The sequence below is a fragment of the Sebastes umbrosus genome, chromosome 2 (assembly GCF_015220745.1).
Source record: "Sebastes umbrosus isolate fSebUmb1 chromosome 2, fSebUmb1.pri, whole genome shotgun sequence".
NCBI classification, from domain to species: Eukaryota; Metazoa; Chordata; class Actinopteri; order Perciformes; family Sebastidae; genus Sebastes; species Sebastes umbrosus.
The window spans coordinates 34,508,360-34,535,683 of record NC_051270.1 but is presented as its reverse complement, the minus strand read 5'-3'; the positions used below and the strand labels follow the sequence as shown (position 1 = coordinate 34,535,683).

The window sequence follows — 27,324 nt, the reverse complement described above, 5'->3', positions numbered from 1 at the left end:
AGAAATCAATAATTTGACACAAAAATGGTCCGCCAGAGTCAGACATCAGAACTGCATCCATAGCAACAACAGCTGTTATACATAGCAACGGTCTGAATCGTAGAACGCTGTTATTGACCAATCAGAATCAAGTATTCAACAAAGCTGTGTAATGAATGAAAAATAACATCCGCTGTGAGCTTTTGAAATAATGTCCTATGATTATTAACAATGAACAGATACTGGTTATGCACTACAGCACAGTCAGACTGCGCCTGTCTGCACCTTTATCTCACACACTCACTCACTTAGGTCAGTTTTTTACCTTTAATAAGCAATTGTCAACTTTCATACCACCACGGTATACTATTACGATCCTACTGGTAATTATCTGGAAGTCAGTGAAATGTGTAATTTAAAGTCCAGAGTTGAGTGTCTATAGTGACTCAGGCCCTCCTGTCCTTTTTGGCTGAAGTGTCCTTCTCCAGCAGTTTGTTTGTTTAGTTGAGCTGCTGCATGCCTCTCAAAATGTCTCTGCAAGAGCAGATGTGGAGTGGGCAGTAATGTGACATCTGGTCTCATAAAGCCACACCTCTGCTCATACCAATACAACTGGGAGGCTGGGCACAAAACAAGGGCAAAACCATCAAATCATGTTTAGGAAAAGCTCAGTGCTAGTGCTCAATCTTACAGCGAGAGTTACAAATGTATGGCTTTTTGTGACACCCAGCTGAGGTAGGCCTACTGGTCGACTCATTACAGAGAAATATCTGCTTGTCCTATCTTAATTCAAGTTTCAAAGCTAGGATGGAGATGGACAAGCCATAATCAGTCATTCTTAGCAAAAAACAAAGTGCGTTTGTGAGGTGTACGTCCACTGGTAGAGCCCCATGCCTCCTTGTCGGCCTCTCTAAAGCTTTCTTCTCGGCAGTCGATATCTACCAATTAATACATGGTCTGGGAAATTTAAAGCCTCATCATTTGAGTAGCCCTTCAATCATTATACTTCTGTGTTCATGTTGTCCACCATCTTCATTGGCATCGCCATACAGACATAACAGTACGGTTGGGATGATACACCTATCTCCCGATTCGATACTATCACGATACTTGGATGCCGATTCGATGTGTATTGCGATATTTAAGTATTGCGATTCTACAAGAACTGCGATTCAATATTATGGTTTATTGCGATTTTTGTTAACTTTTTTAACACTAGACCATGGGAAAAAAATGAAATCATACACTTCTAGGGACTTTTACTTTGGAAAATATCTAAATTGATACAGTAGAAATGTGTGATTTTCAGCATGTATGTAGTCAGAGATGTCCTGAAGTCAAATATATCAGTCAGTGTCAGGAATTATTTATAAAAAAAAAATTCCAGCAACCCAAAAATCAAAGAATAAAGACATTTCCCTCACAAATAAGTGGTATTTTCTTTTTAATTATAGGGGATATTCAATGTTTTATACTTCTGGTGAATATAATCCAATCAATCTTATTTCCATATACCGGTATATATTTTGTATATACAGTTCCCTTTGTTAATACTTTATTTTGAAAGCTGGATGTAGTCACATGTGTATACTTCCTCTAACTTCTCCAAGTGCGTCGCTAGCTCTCCCGTCAGCTCCGTTCTCTTTATACATCCATGGTCAGCTCCATCGGGGCCGTTTGAATGCATTTAACATAAATGTCAGTATATGGGTGCTCTATAGTCGTAGCGTCAGCCCATTTGACCACGGAGATGAGAGTGACGGCTGGCTCGACCGCACTTTAGCGCAATACGACAACGTTTCCTGTCCGTGACAGAGTTAGCATGCAGCTTTAGCCATGATGTCTAGCTCTGCTTTTCCTAACAATGTGTGAAACCCAAAGTGTTTCCATACTTTACTGTGTGTGTAGTGTTTACCACGTTGGATTTAACATGTGAGGGTTCAAGTCGTATCCATTCAGACCCTCCGCTGTTTTATACTTCATCGTTTCAGCTCGCTGTGGTTTGTTTTGGTTGACGGATACGGAACGGATATGACGTCTTGTTACTTTGACTAATTTCCTTCTACCTCCGCATAGACTCAAATGAAGCAAATATATTTCAAAATCCCCCAAAAAATATATACAGGAAACATGTTTCTTATGACACGCTTTTAAGTTCACAACTAAAACTATTCACAAAGAAAGAAGTACACATGCATGCCTTGCTGCAGATTTATAACGCTGTGCATGCAGATGATTTTCTCAATCACTGTGAAAGTGGTCAGACGTGGGCGAACATTATTTCCACTCCCACAGTTAGCCCTACATGGCTGTATACACTACTTTAATCACTCCAACACATTTTGGCAGTGTCGGCAGGTAGGACGATGGTTGGGGATTGTGTCTGCGTTGCTTCTTTGGCAATTGTTGCAGGGGGGCGGCTGGCAGCCCCATGTGTATGGGAGGAGGCACATGGTAGTCTGTCCTCCTCAGGCCAGCAGAGGGGTTGGCAGGGACAACACATTATTAATATTGCAACAACTAAAATTGGGTAGAAAATGAGGGGGAAATCATTTTTACAGGCTGCAAATGACGGTCACAGAAAGTTGAGAAGTGGTGTATTAATAATAAATCTATAGTTGAGGAGTTGTTTGGGACACGACCCCTCTGTCCTGCAACATCCCACCAAAATCACATTATAAAGCTCTCTGCTTAATGTGGCTTTGCTACTCAGTGAAAGTACATATAAAGCAGCACTATATTTAAACAAAATATCAACTGTGAGAGCTCTTAGACATGTTTGATAAAACGCTTAAATTACTCAAATTAGTGTCATCTTTTAGCGCTGTTATGTATGTTGTCAATAAAGTGTTTTAATATGAAAATTAATATTCAAAAAATCATTAATCTTGATGTTTCAATCATGCATTTTTTCCTGGAAACAAAGCATAGTACTATAGTAATAAGATGGATCTGTCTCTCCCCTGCAGTAGGTTTCAGGCTGTTAGCCATGCTTGATAAATCAAACTGATCAGACAGTCTGTTGATAAACACGCTGTTCAGCAGCACTTTTCAAACTAATTGCTTGTTACTGGTGTTTTAGCCAAATCTCTGACAATATACAACTAACAAAATACGCACTACAACTCTTGGTTCAAAGTTTTTATCCATTTTAATCCAGCGCAGTTTAATTTAGAGAGCTGGGTAGCAAGTGTTACCCAAGAATAAGGGATAAAGAATTGACTTTTGAACCTGGAAGAAGTCACGGGTCTAATTAATCCAATAAATCATCTGAAGAGGAGAAGAAAAAAACACCCTTGAAGACAGGAAATGAAATTCTAAAGCACTCTACATACATTTCAGAAGCGGCAGACAGAAAAAATTGAGTGGCCGGTTGAAATGTTCAGTGACCTGTCACAGTGGCAGGTGAGGAAAAAAACTTCATTTCAGACCCTGCTTGAAGACTTCCTGCAGCTCCTCATCTAATACAGAGGTTCCCAGCGTGGAGGGAGCACATTTCTGCTCCACAGAACTAAGTTTGTTCGTTTTTTAAGACTTTTCTGTAATCTTTGCTTTTTGGTTAAAGTAATAATCTCAAAGAAAAAAAAAAAAAGTCTGTTAAAGGGATAGTTTGCGTGTTCTTCTAAGATTCTGAATCGATTCACAACTTCGAAAACACTTTCTTTACTACCGCGGCTGTCTGCCTCGCACGCACCGAATGCAACACATGACGGAAGTCACACAACGTCACTTTCATTAATTGAAAATGAAATGTAACGTTAGGTCAAACTGAACGAGGAATAATTCAACAACTACCGTAATGATGGAGAGAACTCGGCCGCAGAGAGAGTGACACCGTGTCCTAACAGCAAGCACTACGTTACGCCATGTAAACAAATCACGTACCAATCAGCTGTGTGCTTGAGATCAGACTGAAGACGTAACCACTTAAAAGATGGATGAGTAATACTTGCTATATTCCGACATGTGTACGGTTTGAGCAGAAAACACATGTTTAATATTGTGACATATAGCCAACAGCAAGTAGGAAACTTTCATCTCCTAGAATGGTGAGATACCGAATGATTCATACCCTCACTATCTATAGCTGAATGAGGAAACACAATGGTGATAGAGCCTATGGCCCACTGATGAAAGCCCTTAGCAATTGCAGTATTAAGAACTGGGTGTCTGTGGTGACATTCCCGAGAAAAATCACAAGCAAGGACACTTTTTGGATCTCGTGAGATCCAAAAACACACCTGCAACTACCGCTTATCGCCAAGGTGCCGCCAAAGAGAACAAAATGAAGATCTTTGAGAGTGTAACTTTAAATATTGGTAGTTTTACCTCTTCAACCTCTAAGAATTATACAAATTAAACTGACAAATAGAGTCAGTCATAAAGCAAAAAACGTTTCGTGTCTATCTTAACATTTGTGTCTTAGCTCACTACAAGGGGAAGTTATATAAAATGCTATGTAGCAGAAAATTGAAAAAAAAAACGTCCATGTTTCCACCTCTAAAACATTGTGTATCGTGTCTTTTTTCCATGCTAAAAGTTAGAAAACCATGTGCTTTTATGAGAATTTATGTGAAATGTGTTTAATGAGAGATATGTGACGTTGTTTTTACATGAGATGTCTCACATTTCACTCTCAGAAATCACGTGAAATTTCACATGTGAATTGGTTTTCCACATAAACATGAGACATGTGTTTTGCATGTGATAAATTCACATCTTTTTTGTAAACACATTGGTAGGTTGTAAGTTATCAGTGAAATTAGTGTGTCCTTCTAGTTGTTAACCTCTTTTACATTTCAAAATATGTTTTTAATAAATCAACACCTCACACATGGCACTGAGCATTAGACGCAATGTAAAAAGTGAGCTTTAAAAGAGATGATGATGAATAAAAAACACTTCAGTAAGTTTTGACTCTGCAGTCGTTGCAGGAGATTAACACCCATCTCATGCCCCAACATTTTTTGAGGCTTACATCTATAATCAAATATCCAAAAAACAATTACAGTGGGTCAGTTGCACAAAATGAGTTCTAGGATATATTCCAAGCTACCATTATCAAGGGAAACAACATGGTAATCTGTATGCTTGGCAGCACAACTGGCAGGCATCTGCATCTGCTGTTGGTAAGTGATTGTAGGCGTTTCATTAAGTCACTGCTGAAGTGCACATGTGAGAAACGCCTGCGGGGGCAGGAGATAGAAGAGGCTGGTTTGGAGGTGGTACGACGTGACTGACGGGGATGAGCAGATAATGACAGTTTTCATTTTGGGTAAACGGCTCTGTGCTTTTGTTCACACAAATTATGAAATTGTGCTTAATGTACCATGACCACAGTTAAAATGTGTACATGACATAAATAACAGATAATGTGTGATAGATTAAAATTATGCATCTGTATCATGGAAGCCTTAAAGGGTAATGTCGGTGTTTTTCAACCTGGACCCTATTTCCCCATGTCTTTGTGTGTAACTGACTAATAGGGACAACAATTTCTAAAATTGGTCCAGTATTGAAGGAGAGCACTGTAGACGGCAGCTGCTCGCAGGCTGCAATATGGTGCTATTGGGGCAAGCTGGCAACGTCATTTACGTCCCATAAAAGTGCTTGTTTTTAACATGAAAGGCTCTGTTTGATATTATAAGTGTCTGACAACATTATGGAAAGAGTGTTGCTGAAAGAGAAGTCTCGTTCTGAAATCTTGCGAGGCGACGTGTTGCCAAGAAGACAACGGTAGAATAGTGGAATATATCCATGGTGGGAATATTTTTACTGGATGTAACGTTACACTTTCGTCGTTTGATTGTTTCACTGCTCAATACTTATACTACTATACTATACTATACTAATACATCCTTTGTTTTGCGACCATCCCCGATTCCAAGCTGTTCTGCACCTGCCGCAATCTATCTTTAAATTCTGCATCTCTGTATTGTTTTACTTCTTGATGATGATGTTTGCACGGACGGTGGCTCTGAGTGGTCAAACAACCCTCTTTTGCCTTTTGACAGCTGCGCAAAAATCAAAGAAAATCAAACCAGTTTCTGAGTTGGTGTGTAAACGTCACATTGTCAGGTCGTATTTATTTTTAAACGTGCGACATTTTCGAAGGAAATATACAGACTTGGTGTGCAAAGGCCTTAAGAGTCTACCGCCATGCTAGCAGCTCCGTGAGGCTGTCCTTAGGATAACATGCTCACAGTGACAATGCTAACATGCTGAGTATAATGTTCACCATCTTAGTTTAGCATGTTAGCATGCTAACATCTGACAATTAAACAAATGAGAATGTTGACCTGATGATGGCGCTATCTCAAACATTTATGGATCATCAAGGTGATTATAATTGATCCACTGGGGACCATGAGTGTCTGATACATTAAATACTCTCAATTAAAATGCACATACAGTGTAATATTGATTGGGATTGACACATATAGTTGCACAGACACAAATCTGCAACCAACAAAGCATTTCTTTTTCTCCTTTTCCAGCCTATTAATCTCAGCAGTCAAGACATGTTACTTTCCCCGACTGCAAGCAGCCCTAACTTTGACATTTTGGACTCTGAACCCTTCGTTCTGTCAGTAAGTTGTGGGGTCTAAAAGATTAGATAAGAGCTGCTGTCTCTTTTTATCAGTGTCACAGAAAAGAAAAACATCCAAACGTATAGATTATTTGGCTTCTGGCATGGAAGTAATTGGCGTTAGCCCAGTTTTCAGCTGCTACTATGTCTCGTATCATGCTACATATACGCTACATTGGTTATGTAACTCAAAGACAGAACAGTACATTTGGACAATGGATAAGTTCTCGTTCAGGGAAGGCTTGAAAACAACAATGACTAGGAAGGTAAAATGTTGTTTTGTTGTAAACCTCTCATTGTGGCAGTTCTGTCGTCTCCATGTCTTGTTTATAGTGGACCAGAGCATCGCGGCATTAATGATGCTTCCTGACCACCGCCTCCATTTGTGTCCTGCCTTTAATTCACCGTGACAGTCTGTCATGGTGTAATGTGACTCGCTGTGTTGCACATGTGCTTTCCAAACAGCACCTCTCACCCTCAGACACAAACATAAACAAACACACAACACCTGAAGCTTGGCTTGTCATGCAGCAGCTAACACGTCTAATGAGTACTGTGCAAGCCGACAAGAAAAACAGCGATGGGACCGGCTCGAGTTTGGGCTCCGTAGAGCGCATTCATGGACAAGTCTGGCTAAATGAACAGCATCAGATGAGCAGATGTGCGAGTTTTTTCCCACAGAAAAGTGCTGACAGAGAGCTCGGTGGCAGGGTTGAAATGTGCACAGTGTGTGTTATATCCCCGGCGTGCATTGTGCTGCACGTAGCGCCGATCCTGGCCTGAATATTTATAGTCTATCGTGTGCTCATCTGTGTATGTTTGTGAGCGTGTGTGTGACTGGGAAAGTCAGTGTGGATCTGAGAGCCCTGCAGGGGTGTGAGGCAAGAAGCAGCAAGAGGCAGAAAATCCCCGCTGCCTTTGGATTAGTGTCAGCAAGCAGGAAGCCTGGCACCGTGCTACATGTGCATGTGCACTCTCCTAAAGTCAGTCCCTGCAGGATTATTTGATTTATTTTTATTTCATTTTTATGTCCAGGTTTGGAACATAACCCTTCTAATTTAGTGGCAACTTTTCTGATATTGCCTGAAAAAATATTTTTTTTTTATCAGTGTTGATTAAAGAAAAAGGATTTGTTGATGTGAGTCATTTGATCAGATTGGTAATTGCTGTAAAATTACAGTGATTTGTGTAAATTGCAGTGCGGTACTTATGTGGTAGACATACAACATGTCACATTCACCAAGGTTCAAATTTCCTAGCAATTTGCTTATCCTGCAAAGTCTGTGTCTGGGGATTTTAGAACTTCCTGAGTGGCCTGTAAACATTGCAGTCTCACTGTTGCCTGTGGGTTGTTTGTGGGCAACCCGGTTTCACACCAAAGTGTGTAATAGACCCGCCTTCATCAGAGGATAGCATGTCAGTGTCACGTTTTGCCTCGCCGAGGCCTGTGCATGAAGGTGCAGTACCAGCAGGGGGCAACAAAACCACTTAGTTAAGTTTAGGTAAACGTCATGGTCTGAGCGTAGCATATTTTCGCGGATGCGTTTACATTGCAGTCAGTACAGACAACGTAAGACGTCACAAACATCACTAAAAAAACACGTCACAAACATCACCAAAAAACACGTCAATGCAGCTTACAAAATAAAACACTGGTCTCGAACACCGGTCTCCTGGTTTAAAGTCCTGTGTTTGTTGAACCCATCCATCCGTCCTCCTCTCCCGCCCACCATAAGCAGTCTTCCTCACTTTTTATTTTACTTCACAAGCTCTGTGCATAGCATATTCACATTGGAACGGCGTTCTTATTGAACATTTTTGCCTCACGCATTATCATGTCAACCATAGGGATTTTTGTGGGCCATGATTGTTCATCATCTGACCTGATAAGTACGGAAAACACGTCACAAACGTCTAAAAAAACACATCAAAAAAGTCTAAAAAACATTTTACAAACGTCAATAACGTAGCTTACAAAACAAAACACCGGTCTCCCGGTTGAAAGTCCTGAGTTTGTTGGACCCATCCACGTCCCCTCACACCCGCCATAAGCAGTCTTCCTCACTTTTTATGTCACTAGCTCAGAGCGTAGCATGTAATATATAAAGACACGCCAAAAGCAAGAACGGCGTTCATATTGCACGCTTTTGCCTTGCACGTTATCGTGTCATTCATACGCCTTTTTGTGGGTCATGATTGTTCATAATCTGAACTGTCGTTCTTCAACGAGCCACACAAACACTGCCATGATGATAATGAACGTCTGAAATCTTTAGCGAAGGACAGTCAAAGTCGTGCCTGTTAAAAAACCATCTAAGAAACATACTCACATAATTAACAGGTGATTTTCCTGTGAGGCTTTGATGATGATAGTTTAAAGTACTTGTGACACACAGATCAGAAGAAGATTTAGATAAGAGTATTAACAGAAACACTTCAGTGTCAGAGAGGATATTCTCGAGGGAGGCAGAGCTTAAGTGCAAACTGTCATAATCATGGCGTTTTAGTTAAAGAGGGTGAAGGGTGACTTGACAGTTTTCTACCTGTAGCAGACCCAGAGGTTTGGAGTCGTTTTGTGCCGTGCTGAATAACTAAGTGTATGTGAAATTGAAAGCAGAGCAGAAATGACGCAGTCCTAAAATCATAAGCTTATATTGTCAGGGCCCATTGACAAAGACTGTGCCTCATTGCACAATATACCTTGAAGGAGAAAGTCATTTTTCTCCCCTTATGCTGTGTTCAGACCAGGAGCGAAGAGAATTTTGTTGCCTCACTTTACCCGCGCGAGTTGGACCGCCGGTATCATTTGTGTTCATTCACACTAGACGGGAGGAGAAGGAAGAGGAGAAGGAACTTGTCTCCATAGATACAAACAACTTTTCTTTGCGCCATCAACCATGGAAGAAATAGCCACTGTTGCAGCTTTGTACATGTTGTAGAAGTCCCAGATATGTCAGAAAAACAAACGCCATCGTGTCTGGGTTCATAACATCACCCGGCGGCAAGCTGTATTCGCATACAGTGTCATTGCACTGACTGTATCTAGCAAGCCGCACGCCGCTGCTGCAGTATGAACCCAAAATAAGTAGATTGCAATAAACGGATCAAAAGGATGCCGAAATAACTACATAATAATGCTGATTTGTAAAAAGGTCAGGTCTGTCCGCAAGACGACAAGCAAACAACTTTTAAAATGACTGTTTTCTGAATGGAGTTTGGATTGATCAATGCCAGGCTATGCTACCATTATAACTGCTCCATCAAAACTCAACATAACATCATCTAGGCATAAATACGGCAGCAACGTTGTTGTAAAGGGATCAAAAGGATGCCAAAATAACAACATAATGATGTTGCTTTGTAAAAAGTCTGAATTCATGCTTTGTCAGATCTGTCCGCAAGATGACAATCAAACAACGTTTAAATTGCTTGTTTTCTGAATGGAGTTCGGATCGATCAGTGCCAGACTATGCAGCTGCTCCATCAACACTCAACATAAAGTCATCTAGGCATAAATACAGCAGCGACGTGATTGTTTATACCATAGACAGTCTGTGGTTTGTACACATACATTTATACACAGAGTTTCGTCCGGTCTCTGTACAAATATGATGTACTATTGTAGCTCTGGGTGACCACAAACGGCTACAATATTTTTTTCCTCCATTTCTGATTCAGCAACGTCAGTGACGTTAGTGACGACAGGAGGAGAATGTCAACGCTGATAGGCTTTGCTTCTCGCTCGAGTTGAAATATTTCAACCTCGAATGACGCGAATGTTGCGTGTTCGCGTCGCGTAATTCGCATCGCAAATTCACATCTGTTAATTTCTTTGCATTGACTTTGTATGTAATCAAGCTGCGAAAAAAGTTTGCTTCACTCTTGGTGGTAACATGGGAAGCAATGTTGGTGGTGTATCTGTATTTCTAGATCTCAGCAAGTTGCTGATTAAAATGTTATAACTGATGTGAATACTGTCTGGCAGGTTTGAAGCACTAATGTTGCCACAGGAAGCACGTTCCAAACACCATTATACAAGATCGAAAAAACATCATATAAAAAAAAAAACAGCAATTTTGTACAAAAATCTAATTTCTTTTGTAGAACAATTCTATCAAGAAGGGAAAGTTGTTAACTAGACGATCACATTAAACGTCACACACACCGCTTGGAGACGTTAGATTAACTTGGCCAATAAGACCGGTGATGTATAAAAACAGATTTGTCCTTTAACTGCCTTGTAGAAAAGATTTGCCACCTCAGAGGTTGCAGGAGGCTGCGGGGTTGATGTGCAGGCGACGCTAACGAGTAATGAGAAGCTGTTATGTCTCATTTCCCAACTTGATTCAGCTGTAATGGTATTTAGAGCCAATGTCCTCACCTATTTGCCCTCTTGAGGAGTTTGTTCCAGTCTGAGGTACAGACATTACCGCTCTGTATGTGTGAAAAACTGTTTTACTTCACATGTCTCTGCAGGGGCATGAAGGATAAAACTCTGTGCAGGTTCACAACTAAAACTAAAGCTGTGCATTGGTGTGCTTCTGTCGAATGAATCTCAATCCTAGGTGCAGATGCACGAGCCTGATTTCCACTCACATTCATCCATTAATACTGTAGATATACTGCAGACATCCTTTGTCTCTTTAGACCTGGCGGTGGGACGGCAAGAAGTAGCACAATTCATCTATTGTCTGCGTCACAGAGGTCCTCCAAGAACACCTGAGCTGCTGTCCTTATTCACTGACATTACGCTCAGCCGTGGCTATTTATAGCAGCCGTATTGGCATTAATTTATCATACATGCACCGTTCTCGGCAGTGATATCTTAATCGTCACCATCAAAGGTCAGAAAGGTGATGAAAAGCCAGCTCGCAGACGCTGAGTTTGTTCTCACAGACACTCTTATAATAACGTCTCTACTCCTTCTCAGTCTGGTGGCTCTCTTCAGTTACGCTTGTGCCCTTATTCTTAACCGTTGGATGTTCACTGTAAAGGAGCAATGAGTAATCTGGTAATCTTGTGTTGAGCACTATCGGCAGGCGGCGGCAAAATTGCAAAACCAATAACTGCTCTAGTTTGGGAACATAATGTCACTTACTTAAAGGGCTGTTTACCACTCACACTAGCTACTTGTTTCAACTCATTCATTCATTCAGTCTGACATTGTTCTTGTTATTCAATTTCTTGTTAGGAAAGGGTGTTATTTTGTTTTGCTTTGCCTTAACCAATTAGTCCCACCAACATAATTTGCAGTTGACACAGAAGCTGCAGTAGCTGTTGCTAGGAGCAGTTAACTTCTAGGAAGTATGTTGATTAAAGAGTTGTTATTTCTGTAAATAGACTTGTATCTTGTACAGCTGTATCGATCTCATTCACGCTTTTCACAGTTTTTCTGTTGCTGTTTTTCATAAATATAAACATAGCTATGAAGAAAGTAGGGCTGCCCCTTCTTAGTAGATTAGTCGACTAACATTTCTTTAGTCGATTGGTCATTCTTTATGCTTCTATGACTTATTTCCAGGAAATCTCTGGTAAACACCAGATTTAAAGTGATGCTTTTGTGTGATTCTTTGTGGAGACACTCAGTTTTACAGATCTGTTGATTAGATCAACGAAACTTTCCACCTACTAGGTAGTGAATACACAAGAGGGGGTCGTTCATATGGACTCTTCTCGTGAACGCGGTAAACACGACCCCATTTGAAGGCACCATCTATAAACAGATTCTGCATTCACAGGTAGAATCTGTAGGCACAAGATTTTGGTATCGGAAGTGTTCCGGTGTCCGTTTGTAGTCCTAATAGTAGTATTGACCAATCACATTCAGGCAGGCTTTGGTTAAATGCAGGTAAACAGTCTGTGTGGAGAGCAAATGAGGCTGAAATGCAATCTCTGAACCCATCAGCTATCGTCTGGCGATGATTTTGTTTTTTATTCGTTTAAAATCAGCTTGTAAACTGGCTACTGGTGAAACAATCCAGTTGTACATGTTGTCTCTCAATTCCAACTCCAGTCTTCCATCTCAAGCTGCTAATCGGACTGTAAACAATGAGCAGCGCATGAAAAAGGAAGTCGTGGCTCAGATATCTGCTAGCTACACCGGAACCCCAGAAATATATCCGCTTGACCCAGAGGCTTATCTGTCATTAGACCAGAAGCCGATGGGTTCTGAGATTGGAAAGCTGTCTTAATTGAAATCTCAAGAAGCAAAGTGTTTGTTCCAGTAACACTAAAGTGAGCTTCAGAAATCAGGTGAAACAACTGTTGAGTCATTTGGATTTATTAACTCTATCTACCCCCTGCAGTTTTGTTAATATCATTTCCCGCTTTAGGGCTGTAAAAATCTTCCCACTCGTAATATCATACCTGCAGGTTCTGTCTCTTCCAGTCTCAACTGGACGCTTTCTGCAAACACCATAATGATTTTATAATGCTTTTAAATCCAATCTGACGTAAAAACAGCTCCTGGGCTTTTAAATTGTGAATAGTGATAGCTTCAGGGTGGCAGGTGGTTTTGTAGATCTGAACAGGTTTAATCTGGGGCTCTTGGCTTTGCCTTGAGGAGGCGGTGCCCCCAAAGAGATGGGATGTGAGATGAATGCAGTTCTGCATGTGGCACTGAAAACAGTCCGGCCTCCTGCTGGGCCACAGAAGTGAAAGCATCCAGGTGTGCACACAGCTGGTGGGCCAAGCACATGATTTACAGATAGACAGTTATGATACAAGTGCAGGGATGCAAACACATGTATGGTGAAAAAGAGAGCTACCTCATGTAAAAAAATAAATAAAAATGTGACAGCATAATATCATATACCCATGTGACGAGGGCCTGTTTTATATATATGCTTAAATCAATTAGAAATTACTAAAGGATATGAGTAGACTGCCAGTGGGAAAAAGTAGTCTACCCCTGGAGAAAATGTGTCTGTAAAACAGGGTGGCCTCCTTATTGCATATTTTAATGAGTTTGCCTGCCTGATTGTAAATTATAGTGAATTATTTTAAAGGAGAATTAAGCTTCTAGTGCGTTTTCGCCCCCAGTCTGTAAATAGCTATTCATATTTAAACCACATCTATTCCTGACTGATCAGAACTTTTGTAATTAATAATCAGTAGATATTATTTATTAGTTTTTATTCATTTATTGACATCCTCAATAATTACTGTAATATTTATCAAGACATGCCACAATAATGATTAATGTATTATTTTACTAGAAACATAAATGCACTCGTATTCAACGAAAATAAACAAGGTTATTTTAAGGGGGCTATGTAGCCTATTGGTTTTAAATAAAATGATTTAGAATAAAATAAAACAACTCTAAAATAACAAAACATGTGAATCTGCTGAATCAACTCAACTTCTAAAAGTGAAATGTAAATAAAGATAATAATAATAGGGTAAATGAATTAAGCCCATAAACGTCTGTGTTGCGTATATGGAAAATTCAGCACTTTCAGTGGACTTTTTAATTCTTAATGCGCAATCGTCAAGTGGCTGCCACCGGTGTTTTCGGATGTCCCCTGTCTGTGCAGTCTTGTCCTTTTTCAGTCTTAGGAGTCTAATGAATGAAGTGCTTTTACTCTGTAATGTCTGAATATCCAGCCTCACTAGTGCTCTCCATCAGTTCTTAGTATTTTCCGGGGCTGAGTTATTCACAACAGGCGTGAGGTTTGAGATGTCCAACATCGACTGTCAGAAGATTTTTCTAGATATTTATCAGCGGTTGGCTCTTATCCATGTCGCCTGGGTTGGGATGGATTTCACACTAGATTATTGTGTCTTTTGGGAGAAACCTGCATGCAGGGCACATGTAGGGAGGTGATAATCTAAAATGAACCTGCAGAGACTTGAAGAGTAAACTTTTTCTCCTCTTACTCAGTGTAGAAACTTCCAAGTGAATATCAAAAGAGTTAAATTTAGTTTGGCTATAAAAACCCAAATGAGAGCCTGAAAACGTAATCGTAGAACCACTCAGTATAAGACAGAAAGCACCGACTGATAATGTGCACAGGTGCCGTTTCGCAGATGTTATTGTGGCTATTTACACATTTTGGGTATAATGTCAAGGTGTGTTTTTCGATCAGTCTCTTTGACAGGAAGCTTGATCAACCATTTAGCTTGTTTGATGAGCAACACAACACATAGTTGAGATTTGTGAGATGTGTGCGTTGGCTACACTGTCAGCCTCTGTGCAGTTAGCCAGAACTGTCATAGTTTCAGGCTGCTTCTTTCTTTACTTTCAAGGTCAGATTTAGAGACAAGTGTTGTATGTAGCTTGCCGCTATTTAAGTTGTACACTACGAAAGTAGTGAGTGCAAAGTTAGCACTATCCATAGAGCCACAATCGCCACATTTATGGGAAATACGCCAGGTTGGAAAAAACTGTAATTATCCTTTAAGGTATAGTCAGATTAGACAACTGAAACACTTTAAGCTTAGGGAAAGATCATGGTTATGTTTGCTAAAAATTCTAATATTAATTGCAGGTCTGTGACAGGACACAAACTATGAACTCCTGATAATGGCATTTTTAAAATATTTTCTTTGTTACTGCAAGTTACTGCAGAGGGGTTCATTATTACACAGGGCAATTGTAATGTAATATTAATTATGTGGTAATAAACTATTAAAATTGGCTCGCGATTCTGAAAACCATTTCTAAAACTCGTGGGGCTGTCAGGCCTCACATAACAAATGACTCACTAATATTACAGCCGTTCATTAGAAAGGAATGAAGCTTGATTTGTTGCCATGATATCTGTTCATGAAATCACATGAAGGTGTGTTTTTACTGTACAGTAATGTTGACTTTCAACCACAGCAGAGATCACAGCATGGATCACCTGTCCTCATGTGGCAGCAGCACAAATTCATCAAGTAATATCTAAGCTTGTGCAGTGTGACGAGATTATCATTCAACTCGATATAAATTGGATAATGATCTTTATTTTGTCGCTATATTAAGTCTCTTTCTCTTTTTCTTTTTCTTTCTCTATGCTTCACCGCATTGTTGTAGTGTATTAAAAAGAAGTAACAACATGTAGCATACGTCTGACGCTGTAGCCTACTTAATTACCCACGTAACCCACATGGGTTACCCACAGGAAAGATGTCTGCTCTTGTTAGCAAAAATAATCTAAATGCGCCTATTTGACGTTTCTTTGGTTTTAAACCAAACGTAAAAGGAGAGCCAGAGAACGTGAACAAAGTGATTTGTTAGCTGTGCGATAAACAAGTCGGGACTAAAGATGGAAGCTCCACAAATCTCCGCTCCCATCTTAAAACTCACCATCCAGCAGAATACGCAAGTCTGCCACCGACTCCATCCACAAAGAGCAGCCGGACTAAAACTCCTACTATGGCGAGCAATCAGCCCTCAATCATTGAGGCTTTTGCAAAGGCAACACCAACATATAAACGTGACAGCCAACGGTGGCGGTTACCAGGTACACTGTATAAGGAAAGGGTTCTATCCATGCAGTTGAAAAAGTCAGTTTCAAGGAAATGGTGAATACATTATCTAGATCTAGATTTTTTTTTTGTACGATAATATCGTATATCGTTGTTTTTGTTAAAGCAATGTCAGTAAGGGGATTTCAATATCGCCCAACCCTAGAAACATTTCTTTCAATGTGTATTTTGGTGTTGTAGTACGTTTCTGTTTCCCTCCAGCTGTACATTGCCCACTTTAAACTGTACACACACAGGAGCTGCTTTTATGTCAACACAAACACCTGAGAAAAAGGACCACTCTGCTCTACGGTAAACAACTTTCTTTAGGCTATTTTATCTTCTCAGAATGACAGTATAGCCAAGTGTGAGGCCACAGACACTGAACAATATTAAGGATATCCTCACATGAATTCACCTCATGGCTGCACTTCAGTAATGTAAATCTCTCTATACCTCTGTACTGTATATTCAGTGTTTATACTGACTTGAATATTGGATTCTATATTTGTCCTCTTATCGTTACAGGTACAGGGTATTATAATGTAAACAACCACAGGTTTAGCTCTAAAGTCTTAATAAGGGAATTAGATAAAAACACTCAGTATGTTTGTTGTAATTGCCTTGTGCCTGCTGAAGCTATGATTGCATACATAATGTCTCCAACTCCTGGGAGACTTTGTGGAAATCCTCAAATTATTGAGGTGGAGAATTATACAACAGCTGCTCTGCTTAAAGAGGACGCTTGTCTCTAATAGTCTGCATCTTAATAAGCACAAATAGCGATGACACTGAACAGTTATTCTGTGACATGTTTGGCCCTACAGGGGGTATAGCCAGAATAACATTTGCGCAGAAGGAATTTAAATTTGAGCTAAATCAGCATTACAAACACAGCTACAGAGGAGGGTAATATCAGGCTGAATCTCACTGAGCAGCAGTTTGTGTTGTGTTTTCAAACTTGACCACTTTTTTTTTCTCTTTGTCACTGCAGTTTGCCTTCTTTTGTTTCCTTTTGGACCAGTACACCTGCAGTTTGCCTGTGCTTGGCATAGATTCCCATGATTCCCCAGGCTTTACTTATTGACAAATTGAATCATTCTTTCTACTTTCTGGGCACAGATGGTTTATTCTGCCTGCTTGGAGCTCTGCTTTTAGAGCCAACATATGCTGCTAATTTGTATTTATCTGAATATAACTCACCTTTGTGGCAGCGATTGCAACTGTCATTGAATTACTTTAAATCTGAAGCAAGTTTTACGGTCTACCACTTGTACATTTTATGCAGGTTTTTGATGGCGGTTTGTTCTATAAACAAGCATTTCTTTGTGATTTTCAAAATCATGAAGGGGATGGCTGAGCATATTGAAAATGTACAAGTAAATTCTTATTGCTGCCTTCAGGACATCACAACAAGTCCTCTTCTGATCTCATATTTCTGTGCCTTTGAAAAACATTACAAATCACAGTTGAAAAATAAAACTCTCTTACGATGTGACAACACATTGTGGTTTAGGTTAAAAGGACTTTGTTGTCATGGTGACAGTAATAAACACTTAAAGGTGCTCTATACGATATTCAGAGCATTAATATAACATCAAAGAACTATTTTCTCTGTAAAGATATAGAGGAGTAATGTCTAACTGAGCAGAGAATGAAGTCTCTCTCCCACTGTGTGTGTTGTAATCCGAGTGCATGTTAGTGCATGTGAACGCGCCCCATTGGCTCGCTCACAGCCGCCGCTCTGCACTGCGCTCATATGGCGGTTACAGCTGATAACGCCGTCCCGACCTATGGCGCCGTTGTGGAAGCGTAGCACCCATCTTCCAGTTCCCCCCAGGTGAACACTGTTAGCTCTGTCAGCAGTGTTGCCATTGTTTTCCCTGTTAGCGTTGTTAGCCACGTTAGCTGCGAGCCGCCGGCTCAGCCGTCGCCATGTTGAGAGCTGTGCATAGGCACGCAATGCTCCCAATCTCGCATTTACGATCGTGGTCATGCTTTAAAAGAAATTTTAAAAAACAATTTTAAGTCTTTTATCCCTTTTGCCATCCATCTTATCAGTTCTCGGTCATTTTCTATGATTTTGTATGGCTTCATTACTTTGTGTTTGTTGTTGGGGGGATATTTAGATATTTATTCATTTACTAATGTATTTATTTCCCAAGTCCAAGCTTATAGCATTTGATTGTTTTAATATTGTGATTAACAGTGGGGGGGTTTTTCTTCTCCTGTGTATTATGTGTGTGTTTCTTGAGCTGGATGATAACCTAATGCGTACGATTGCCCTTGCAGTGATAAATAAAGTTATGTTGAGGTGAACTGACATTTCCCCATTAACCCCAGATGCCCGTCAGTACACTATTCATTATATTCATTACACAGTCACTCTAATAGCAACAAGAGCTAGAAGTCATCAACACTTGTAAGTGCCCACGAGTGCTTGGACATCTGGGGTATTTATATTTGATGGAATGGTGCAGCCATAAAAAACATGGAGCCTTTGGCTTGAATATTTCACTCCGTATAAACATCATATATCTACAATAAAGTACGTGAACAAGCTGATGGATGAATATGACAGTCAGGGAAAGTGAAATACGATTATCTGAGACTACTTAAGGGTGAAACTGAACAGAAAACTGTATGTTAAAGGGGAACACCAGCTAAATAAAGAATTCCAATATGTTATTTCCATGGCCTAGTAAAGTTCAATCGATATGTGTGGACATGAGCTACTCTCTCTCAAAGCCAGAAACCAGAGAAGGAAGTCTCAAACTTGTGATGTCATAGGGTTTAACATCTGGAGATGCTCCATAGACAATGACTGGGAAGCTGATTTTGTCAGCCCGATCTACCGAAAAAGCGTATGAATGACACAATAATCCGCGAGGCAATAGAAACATCTGCGTAAATATGCTACGCTCAGAGCGAGTGACGTAGAATAAAAAGTGAGAAAGACCGCTTATGGTGGGTGGGAGGTGTCCAACAACGTTCAAACAGGAGACCAGTGTTTTAAGTTATGTTGGCGAGATTTGTCATGTGTTTTTTTCGTGACGTTTTGACATGATTTCTGTACTTATGTTACGCTGTTTCTGTATGTATTTTACTTAGTTACATACTTTTTAAAAGCCTACCCATGACGTTTTTTCCTAAACCTAAGTGGTTTTGTTGCCTAAACCTAACTGTGGACATTATCGTAGTTTTGTTGCGTGGCGTACAAATGATTCGCGAAAAGTATGGTGTCAAAACAGTGTCATAAGTATTCATAAACAAGTTACAAGTTATGTAACTTGTAAAACACAATGCACAAATAAATGCAGAGTGATTTGTATGTGTAAATCTATTTTTGTATCTGTAAACCTGTATCTGTGCCTCTAATTTACAACTTGTATAACATCATTTGTACATCAATTTAGCATTTTTCAAATAGGAAATATATTTGTGAATCTCCACCTACTTGTTTGGATTCATTTGAGACTTTTACCATGACTCGTAAAATATCATGTGAGTTGTGTCTGGGAAAACACAATGCACAAATAAATGTAGAGTGATTTGTATCTGTAAATCTCTATCTGTACCTGTGCCTCTAATTTACAACTCCTTATATTCAACCTTGTATTCATTTGCGAATCGCCAACTTACCATTTTAAAATGGAAATGTATTTGTGAATCTCAACGGATTCCTGTGGATCCTTTTGAGACTGTTTTACTGTGCCCTTGTGTGTCAGAAAAAATTGTGTACTGTAGTGTAGTGTAGGGAAGAACCAGCGCTCTCCAGTAGTTAGCGGTAATGCAACACTTTCTGTCCTCATGACACGTGGAATGTCCTTATAATGTTGTGGTATTTATACGCCTTTCCATGAGATCGGGTTGGATTTTATAGACCCCAAGAATGTTTGTTTTCTTTTTATACCCAGATGAGCTTTATTCTATTGTAGTGTTGTCAGTTGTGAAACAGAACATGTACCCATATACTCAGAACATTCCCCTGGGCGCTCTCAATGTCATCTATTACATCTTTCCCAATTCATTGTCTATGGAGCAGCTCCACACTTTATACTTGGTGACATTGCAAGTTTGAGTTTTAGCGCTCTAGTTTTTGGATTTGAGAGAGAGTTGTTCATGTTTACTAATATTTTTTGGACTGTCATAGACCATAAGAATAACAAGTATGAATTTTGAAAATGTGCATAGTTCTCCTTTAAGTAATAAATATTGATAAATTATTAGGACTGTCAAAGTTAACGTAATCAGTCTTTCAGAGGTTGTAGCAGGCTCAGTTTTAAAGCTAGAGTTAAGGTACTGATATCATATGAAACTAGAAAAAGAATCCATTGGTACCAACCACCTCATACTAGCTTGTCATGAAGGAGGCTAAATAACGCTCCAAACTTACTCTAAATTTTGGCGAGGAAAAACTGGCATGGCCATTTTCAAAGGGGTCCCTTGACCTCTGACCTCATGATATGTGAATTAAAAATGGGTTGTATGGGTACCCACGAGTCTCCTCTTTACAGACATGACCACTTTATAATAATCACATGCAGTTTGGGGCAAGTCATAGTCAAGTCAGCACACTGACACACTGACAGCTGTTGTTGCCTGTTGGGCTGCAGTTTGCCATGTTATGATTTGAGCATATTTGTTATGCTAAATGCAGTACCTGTGAGGGTTTCTGGACAATATTTGTCATTTTTTGTGATGTTAATTGATTTCCAATCATACATATATACATACATGTGCATAAAGCAGCATATTTACCCACTCCCATGTTGATAAGAGTATTAAATACTTGACAAATCTCCCTTCAAGGTACATTCTAAACAGATACAAAATGTGCGATTAAATTGCGATTAACTATGGACAATCATGCGATTGATCACTATTAAACATCTGAATCGATTGACCGCCCTATAAATCATTTATATGTGTAGGCTAACTAAACCTGTATGTAAGTAGTATTCTACTGTGTATAACAAACCTCAGACCTCCCCCCTCTCTGAGTGCTTCAGAGGGAGTTGCTGTTTAATGACCCTGATGATTATCTCAAGTATGATGCATCTTGCCCAGCCTCTGGGTGGAAGAGGAAAATATGCACAGAATCAGTCTGGCGTTTGGGGCAAATTGCTCCACCTTTAGGGTGCCATTTTCTCGAAAATGATGATAGACTTGCATCCGTTTCCTGTTTCTGTCTCTGTTGCAGAGCTGCCAGTTACAGGGAGAGGGAGTATCCCCCAACATCTCTGGAAATTGCAGAGAAACAAGCAAAACACAGTGACTGGTCATCTCGAGCACGAGCGGAGACCGAAAAGCAACAACGACTGGACGGGACCCGGCACTTTGAACAAGCGGGGATGAGAGCTGCTGTGTGACATCAGCGAACAAACCCTCGAGGGTTGAGACTGGAGTTGGCAAATGAGTAAGTCGTGGCCCCAAAATGATTGCCTTAATTACTACACATATACAGATGTATGAAGTGACGAAACTAAGAGACTTATAGTTCAAAGTTCAAAGATGTTTTCTTTACATGTGAAAAAAGTGTCTTGTAAGGAACAGATGTGAATATTTTAATATGATAGAGATAATGTTTGGTTGTAATGTCGACATAATGTTTTAGTTGGGTCGGCTTCGTAGGTGTCATTGGTTACTAAATGGTGAGTTTGCTCTCTGCTTATGTGCAGTCAGCAGTAAGACTTAATCTATTTTTATCTTGTTTCATATTGTCAACCAAACAAGGCTGGCCTGAGTTGCTCACTCAAACGCTGGCGACAAAACTCTTAATTCACATTGTGTCATAACACATGAAAATCCTCATTCAGAAAGTGTATAGAGGGTTGGGATTGAAATATATTGACTGGCTCAATGCGACACACTGAAATACATCAGAAGAATATCCTCTTACATTAAGATCCACTTACACTAAAGCAAAGATGTCAGGCACATAAACACCATCATAAATATCTGCCACACTCACTTTCTATCACTGAAAAACAGCGGGTGAAACTCGCCGGGCTTTCACCGTTAAGATGAAATACCTTAGGTTTTTTTCTCAGATGCAAATTTAGAGCTGACCAGCTGCTTTGTTGATATGTTTTCACTTTAACTGTATGCAAAAGTAACATGGACGTGTGTTATATATTTTTTTAAACCTAGCCTTGATAATTACATAACCAAAGGTGAAACCCTGAATTTATTGTATGTTGTGGACTTCTGGAAAATGTTGTGATATAGATGCACACTGAATAGGAAAAAAATGTAAATAGCAGACATTTATACTTGTGTGTCCTAAGATGTGTTGCAGATAGAGTAATTTGAGAACTTTTTACTTTCTTTGACTGTTATGACCATCAACCATAATCATCTGTGTTCGGTTTGTCCTCGCTGATACAATCACGTTCCTCATATTGTTGCGAATGCTGCTCCAACATTCTTCATTGATTTTGGCTGTTTTTTCTTCTTCTTTCTTATTTATTTTTTTACATACTGCACATCAAAAATCCACCTACTCGTTAATTTGGCATACTAAAACATGAGGTTTTTTGTGCAACATTTGTGTGTCAGAGAAGCATTGGATTTTGTTACCTCTCTTAGATCTGTGATGTTGCCCCGTGAGTGACATGATAAGAAGTTGCCAGTTATATTTTAGTTTTTGGAAGTAGTACTTATATCACATATTTTAATGAAGGCAGTATTCTACTTTCCTATATTTCCCTTCATAAAACATCCTTTAGAAACTGTGTTAAAGTTACTACAAGGAACTTTCATTATGTGTTGATTTTGGTGGACCCTTTGGACAAAAGTGTTTCTGAGCACCAGAGTCCCTTTAGAAAACATCTAATTTTACTGCAGCAGGGTCTGACAGTCTGCCCCGCACAGTCTTGGTACTGGTTCTTCCTCCCTTCCCTCCAGCGGGCCCAGCTTTACGGCCTGGGCCTCCAGCAGTGTAGTGTCGATGTTGGCTCCCAGCGGGGACTGGCAGAGCAGCGAGGCGAAGCGTGGGTCTGTCGGCTGTGGGCTGGTTGCTGCCAGAGACCCCGCTGGAGTTGGAGCTGGAGGAGTTTCTGGTGAACCTGCATGCTGTATCGCTTGCTAATTATTGCGGGGAATCTGACCCGATAACAGGCATTAAGAATAACTAGAAATAGACAATCTTCACCACTGATGGTCTCGTTTTCTTATGTAGGTCATATAGAGGCATCAGTATTAAATTGAGACCGTTTCATAACCAGTTAAAAGTTCCTTGTAGTAACTTTAACTATAACGGCACTTGAATTTAGAGCTCCTGGTCTTAGTGTCTTTTTCCTCTTCTCCTAAAGAAAATCCAAAGTTCACATTTTTGCTCCTTTTCCGAAGATTCGTAGCTGTAATTACCTCAATAATAGTATCCCTCAGAAAAGCTGTTTACTGAATGTTCCAGATGTTTCCTTAGTGTCAGAAAAGAAACTCAACCACGTGACCACAAAATAGCCACAATAGTTTTAAAATAGATGTCAATAGTTTACTTGGGAGATCCTTATGGGGCGGTTCTTTTTATTGGGAAGGAGAGGATATGAATTCAGTTTTTTCATTTCTGCATACCACAAGTTTTAACAGGAATACCAGAGCACAACATTTAGGGGTTGTCAAATCTGCAAAGTTGTTGTTTCTTTAAAAAGTTACATAACATTAAAAGTAAGAAAGAAAAGAAGAGAGAATTAATCCAGAGTGAATGACAGTGGACTATAATGTCAAGTTGTAGTTGTCACTTAAATGTTTGTTTGGAGAACGAATCTTTAAAAATCAAGTTAATATGAAGATTGAGTATTAGTTTTATTAGTCAGGGAATAAAAAAGTAATAAAGGGAAAGCCAAACAAACATATTTCACAACAATTCATCTGTATTTTTTTGTATTTGGAGATTTGTCAGATAAATCGAATCACCAGATTAAATGTAAACATAGTACTGCTCCGTCAATTACATTTTTTAATCAAATTATTAGAGGATGAATATGCATATGGCATTAGAAAACACTTGATAATATCTGGACTTAAGTACTACCATACTAGTACTACTACTACAAAACAGCAGACATGACAAACAACACAACGGTTGCATGAGCTTGAGTATAAACAACGAGGCTGTAAAGGCGGACGAGTCGACGTGATGATGTTTAGTAGTCTCATTTAGCCACTTGTTAGTAACCGCCTTTTTTAAGACATATAAAAGCTTCAAAATTCACAAGTGGGATATTTACTGATGTATTTTATGTCGTAGAACAAAACGTTAAAATCTCTTCAGCTTGTGTTAACCACACACCTTATTTCAGGCATCTAACTAAAATCCCATTGACTTCCAGACGAGGGAACTAGAAGTGGTATCATGCAAACTCAATTTTGTGTTTCAGGACTCATTCCTGTAGCACTCTATAGACCCCCTAAATCCTCACACTGAACCTTTAGGAGGTAAAATTAAATGAATACATAACCTGTCTGTCGAGATATATTTTCAGAAGTGATTTTATTACTCTAATCTTGTCAGATTATGAGCCTCAAGCACAAGCTGTTCCTGTACCTGAGGGGCTCGGGCCGGCGGAGGCCTCAGTTCTGACCTGGAGTTCTTACTTGGGAACAGTCGGGGGGGCCTGAATGTTGGCTCACATAAAGATCTGATATGTAGCTCGCCCAGATGCACAACTACCATACCAACAGCCAATAGTAGCCAGAAGCTGAACTGCAACAATACTGATAAATTTGCGAGAGACAAATGAATCTATCTAGTGGTATGTTCAGCTACAGCTTGGTATTATCACAAAGCAGCACAAAAGACGCTCAGTCAAAGAGTTATATATGCCCACAGGTTACTATAGAGAACAACAACAGGATCAGCCTGATTGATCCTCCAGGGCAACACATCCAGTCAAGCAAAGCAAACAAGCACCAAAGGAGACTGAGAGAAAGCTGTTGAACTGGACAGTCTCTAACCCATTTCCTCAAACTGTGAATTAAAATAATGTATTTGGTTAGAGGCTGCAATTATGTCAACTTCACTTAAATCTGCTTTCATCAGGAGATCAGTAGTAACGGGCAGCGTGCTATAATGTATGAAGCAAGAAGATAATAAAGGTCGATTGTTAAGCAGTTTGAATATTACGGAAGGAAAAATAATTGACCCTCTTGTGTGAGCTGAATGAGACTCGAGCACTGAATAAAAAGGTCATAATCCACATCATATCATGAGTGGGAAAGGATTAGTGGAAACACATCTAACATAGGACTAAACCACAAATCAAATTTTTCTTTGACTTAGTGCCGCTGGATATACTAATAATAACTTCTGTGATGCTGTTGTGATTCAGCACAGCCACTGAGCTGTTAGGGAGGTTAACAGTTGTGTGGGGACATTAGGTAACACACAGAACAAGGTGATTATGATCACCTCCGAGCTGGAAAACTCACAGGGGCTGGATTTAAAATGTTTCTGGAACACAAGCAAAAGTCACAGTCACAGCTACCGGCCACTGAGGTCAGAGGAGGCCACAGTTTAACTCATATTCAGTTATGATGTTAAAACAAGAATAACTGAACTCCTTTAAAAGGGAATTCTTGTCGGGGATTGATTTGACGTTAAGAAGGGCTATCTCGGTGTTCACATCGTGAGAAACAGCTTTACTGTTGAAGCTCACGTATTTCTGAGGCCTAAACGACTCTGAGACTCAAATCCTCTGTGCTTTCCACGGAGCGACTAGGCAAGATTAACTTTAAGATGAATGCCTCCCCGAATCAATAACAAAGGATTTCTTCCTAAAAAAACCAACCAATTGACCACGGATCTACGGTAAAGCCATGCAAAACAACAGCCCAGTGTGATTTAGTGATGTACTCAATTTTATGCTGCTTTCAGTGTTGCCAGATTTGAGACAAAACAGCCCAATTGGATTCTTAAATGAGGCCACATTTTTAATTTCCATGTATAAAACAGGTGCTGGAAAGGAGCCTCAGGACTTTCCGTGCGTAGTGCAGCCTCCTGTCAGCCCTTTCAGACAGAACGATCGGATCTCAACGTGGACACTGGAGACACATATTAATATAATAATCAGGTTAAATCATATCTAGATACAATCTGGATACAAGACGCATTTTAATGCCAGTTATAAAGGAGGTCTCTGTTTTATTTCCACCCAAAACAAGGTTACAATATTGAAAAAGTAGCAATTAAATGTTAAAAAATTAACCACAGACTGTATGTAAGGAGTGGACGTAGTCACCGTGACGTCACCCATTGGTTTGTGGACTGCTGTTTTGAAGCCTTGTGTTTGGTATTTTGGCCGTCGCCATCTTGGTTCTTTGCCACCAGAAGTGACATGAGAGGGTGGAACTAAGTACAACCGAACGCTGAATAAGACATTTTTTAGGTGACCAAAAAGTTTCTAATTTACTTTCATGAACTGAAAACACACTGTGAAAGGGTTAAAGTTGTAAGACAAAACTTCCAGACCGGACAGCATCATGGTAGCAACCTGTCAATCACAAAGTAGCCGCGCCCTAAAGTGTCCCCTGCTTTATGGTCTATTTGACTCTAAATGGGACCTTAATTTACTAAATGAACATCATGCTGTATTGAAGAAGACTTGAAACTAGCGATTGAGACCATAAACTCATGTTTACAATGTTTACTGAGGTAATAAATCAAGTGAGAAGTAGGCTCATTTTCTCATAGACTTCTATACAATCAGACTTCTTTTTGCAACCAGAGGAGTCGCCCCCTGCTGGTTATTTTTAATAAAGAATGCAAGTTTAAGGCTCTTCAGCATTGGCTTCACTTCTCAGACCCGGAGGTTGCCGACTGCTATTAACTTATAAGAACAGTTGGAAGATTCTACCAGCAGATAACTTGAAGTTACAATCTACAAGATCTCCGTTTAGTTCTCTTTGGCGGCACCAATAGCTATAAGCGGTAATCGATGTGTGCTTTTGGGATCTCACTTCCCAGAGATCCATTCGGTGTCGGGAATTCCCGCGAATGTCGCCCTACAGACACCCAGTTTGTAATACTGCAAATGCAAGGGCTTTCATCAGTGGGCCATAGGCTCAATCACCATTGTGTTACCTCATTCGGCGATAGATAGTGACTTAACAGACATTTATTTTTAAATGAAAATCTTCGAGATCATTTCTAAGTTTCAAGTTGTAATACACAGAAATGTCATTTGTTTTGATTGATCATCTGTCATTGCATGTTGAGCCAAGATTACTGAACTAAAATAGCCACATTTTTCTTGACAGAGGAAACCACCCAGATGGTACAGAAAGTGTCCCAAATC

At 39.8% G+C, this 27,324-nt stretch overlaps 1 protein-coding gene across 1 annotated transcript in view; it reads left to right on the top strand.

Annotated features, from left to right (window-relative positions):
- kcna4 (potassium voltage-gated channel, shaker-related subfamily, member 4) overlaps nt 1–24,251 on the top strand; it is a 68,108-nt gene extending 43,857 nt beyond the window's left edge. The window contains exon 2 of the mRNA XM_037788991.1: nt 21,228–24,251. The gene's annotated coding sequence lies outside the window, so the exon portion shown is untranslated. The remainder of the gene's footprint in view (nt 1–21,227) is intronic.
- The last annotated feature ends 3,073 nt before the right edge of the window (nt 24,252–27,324 follow it).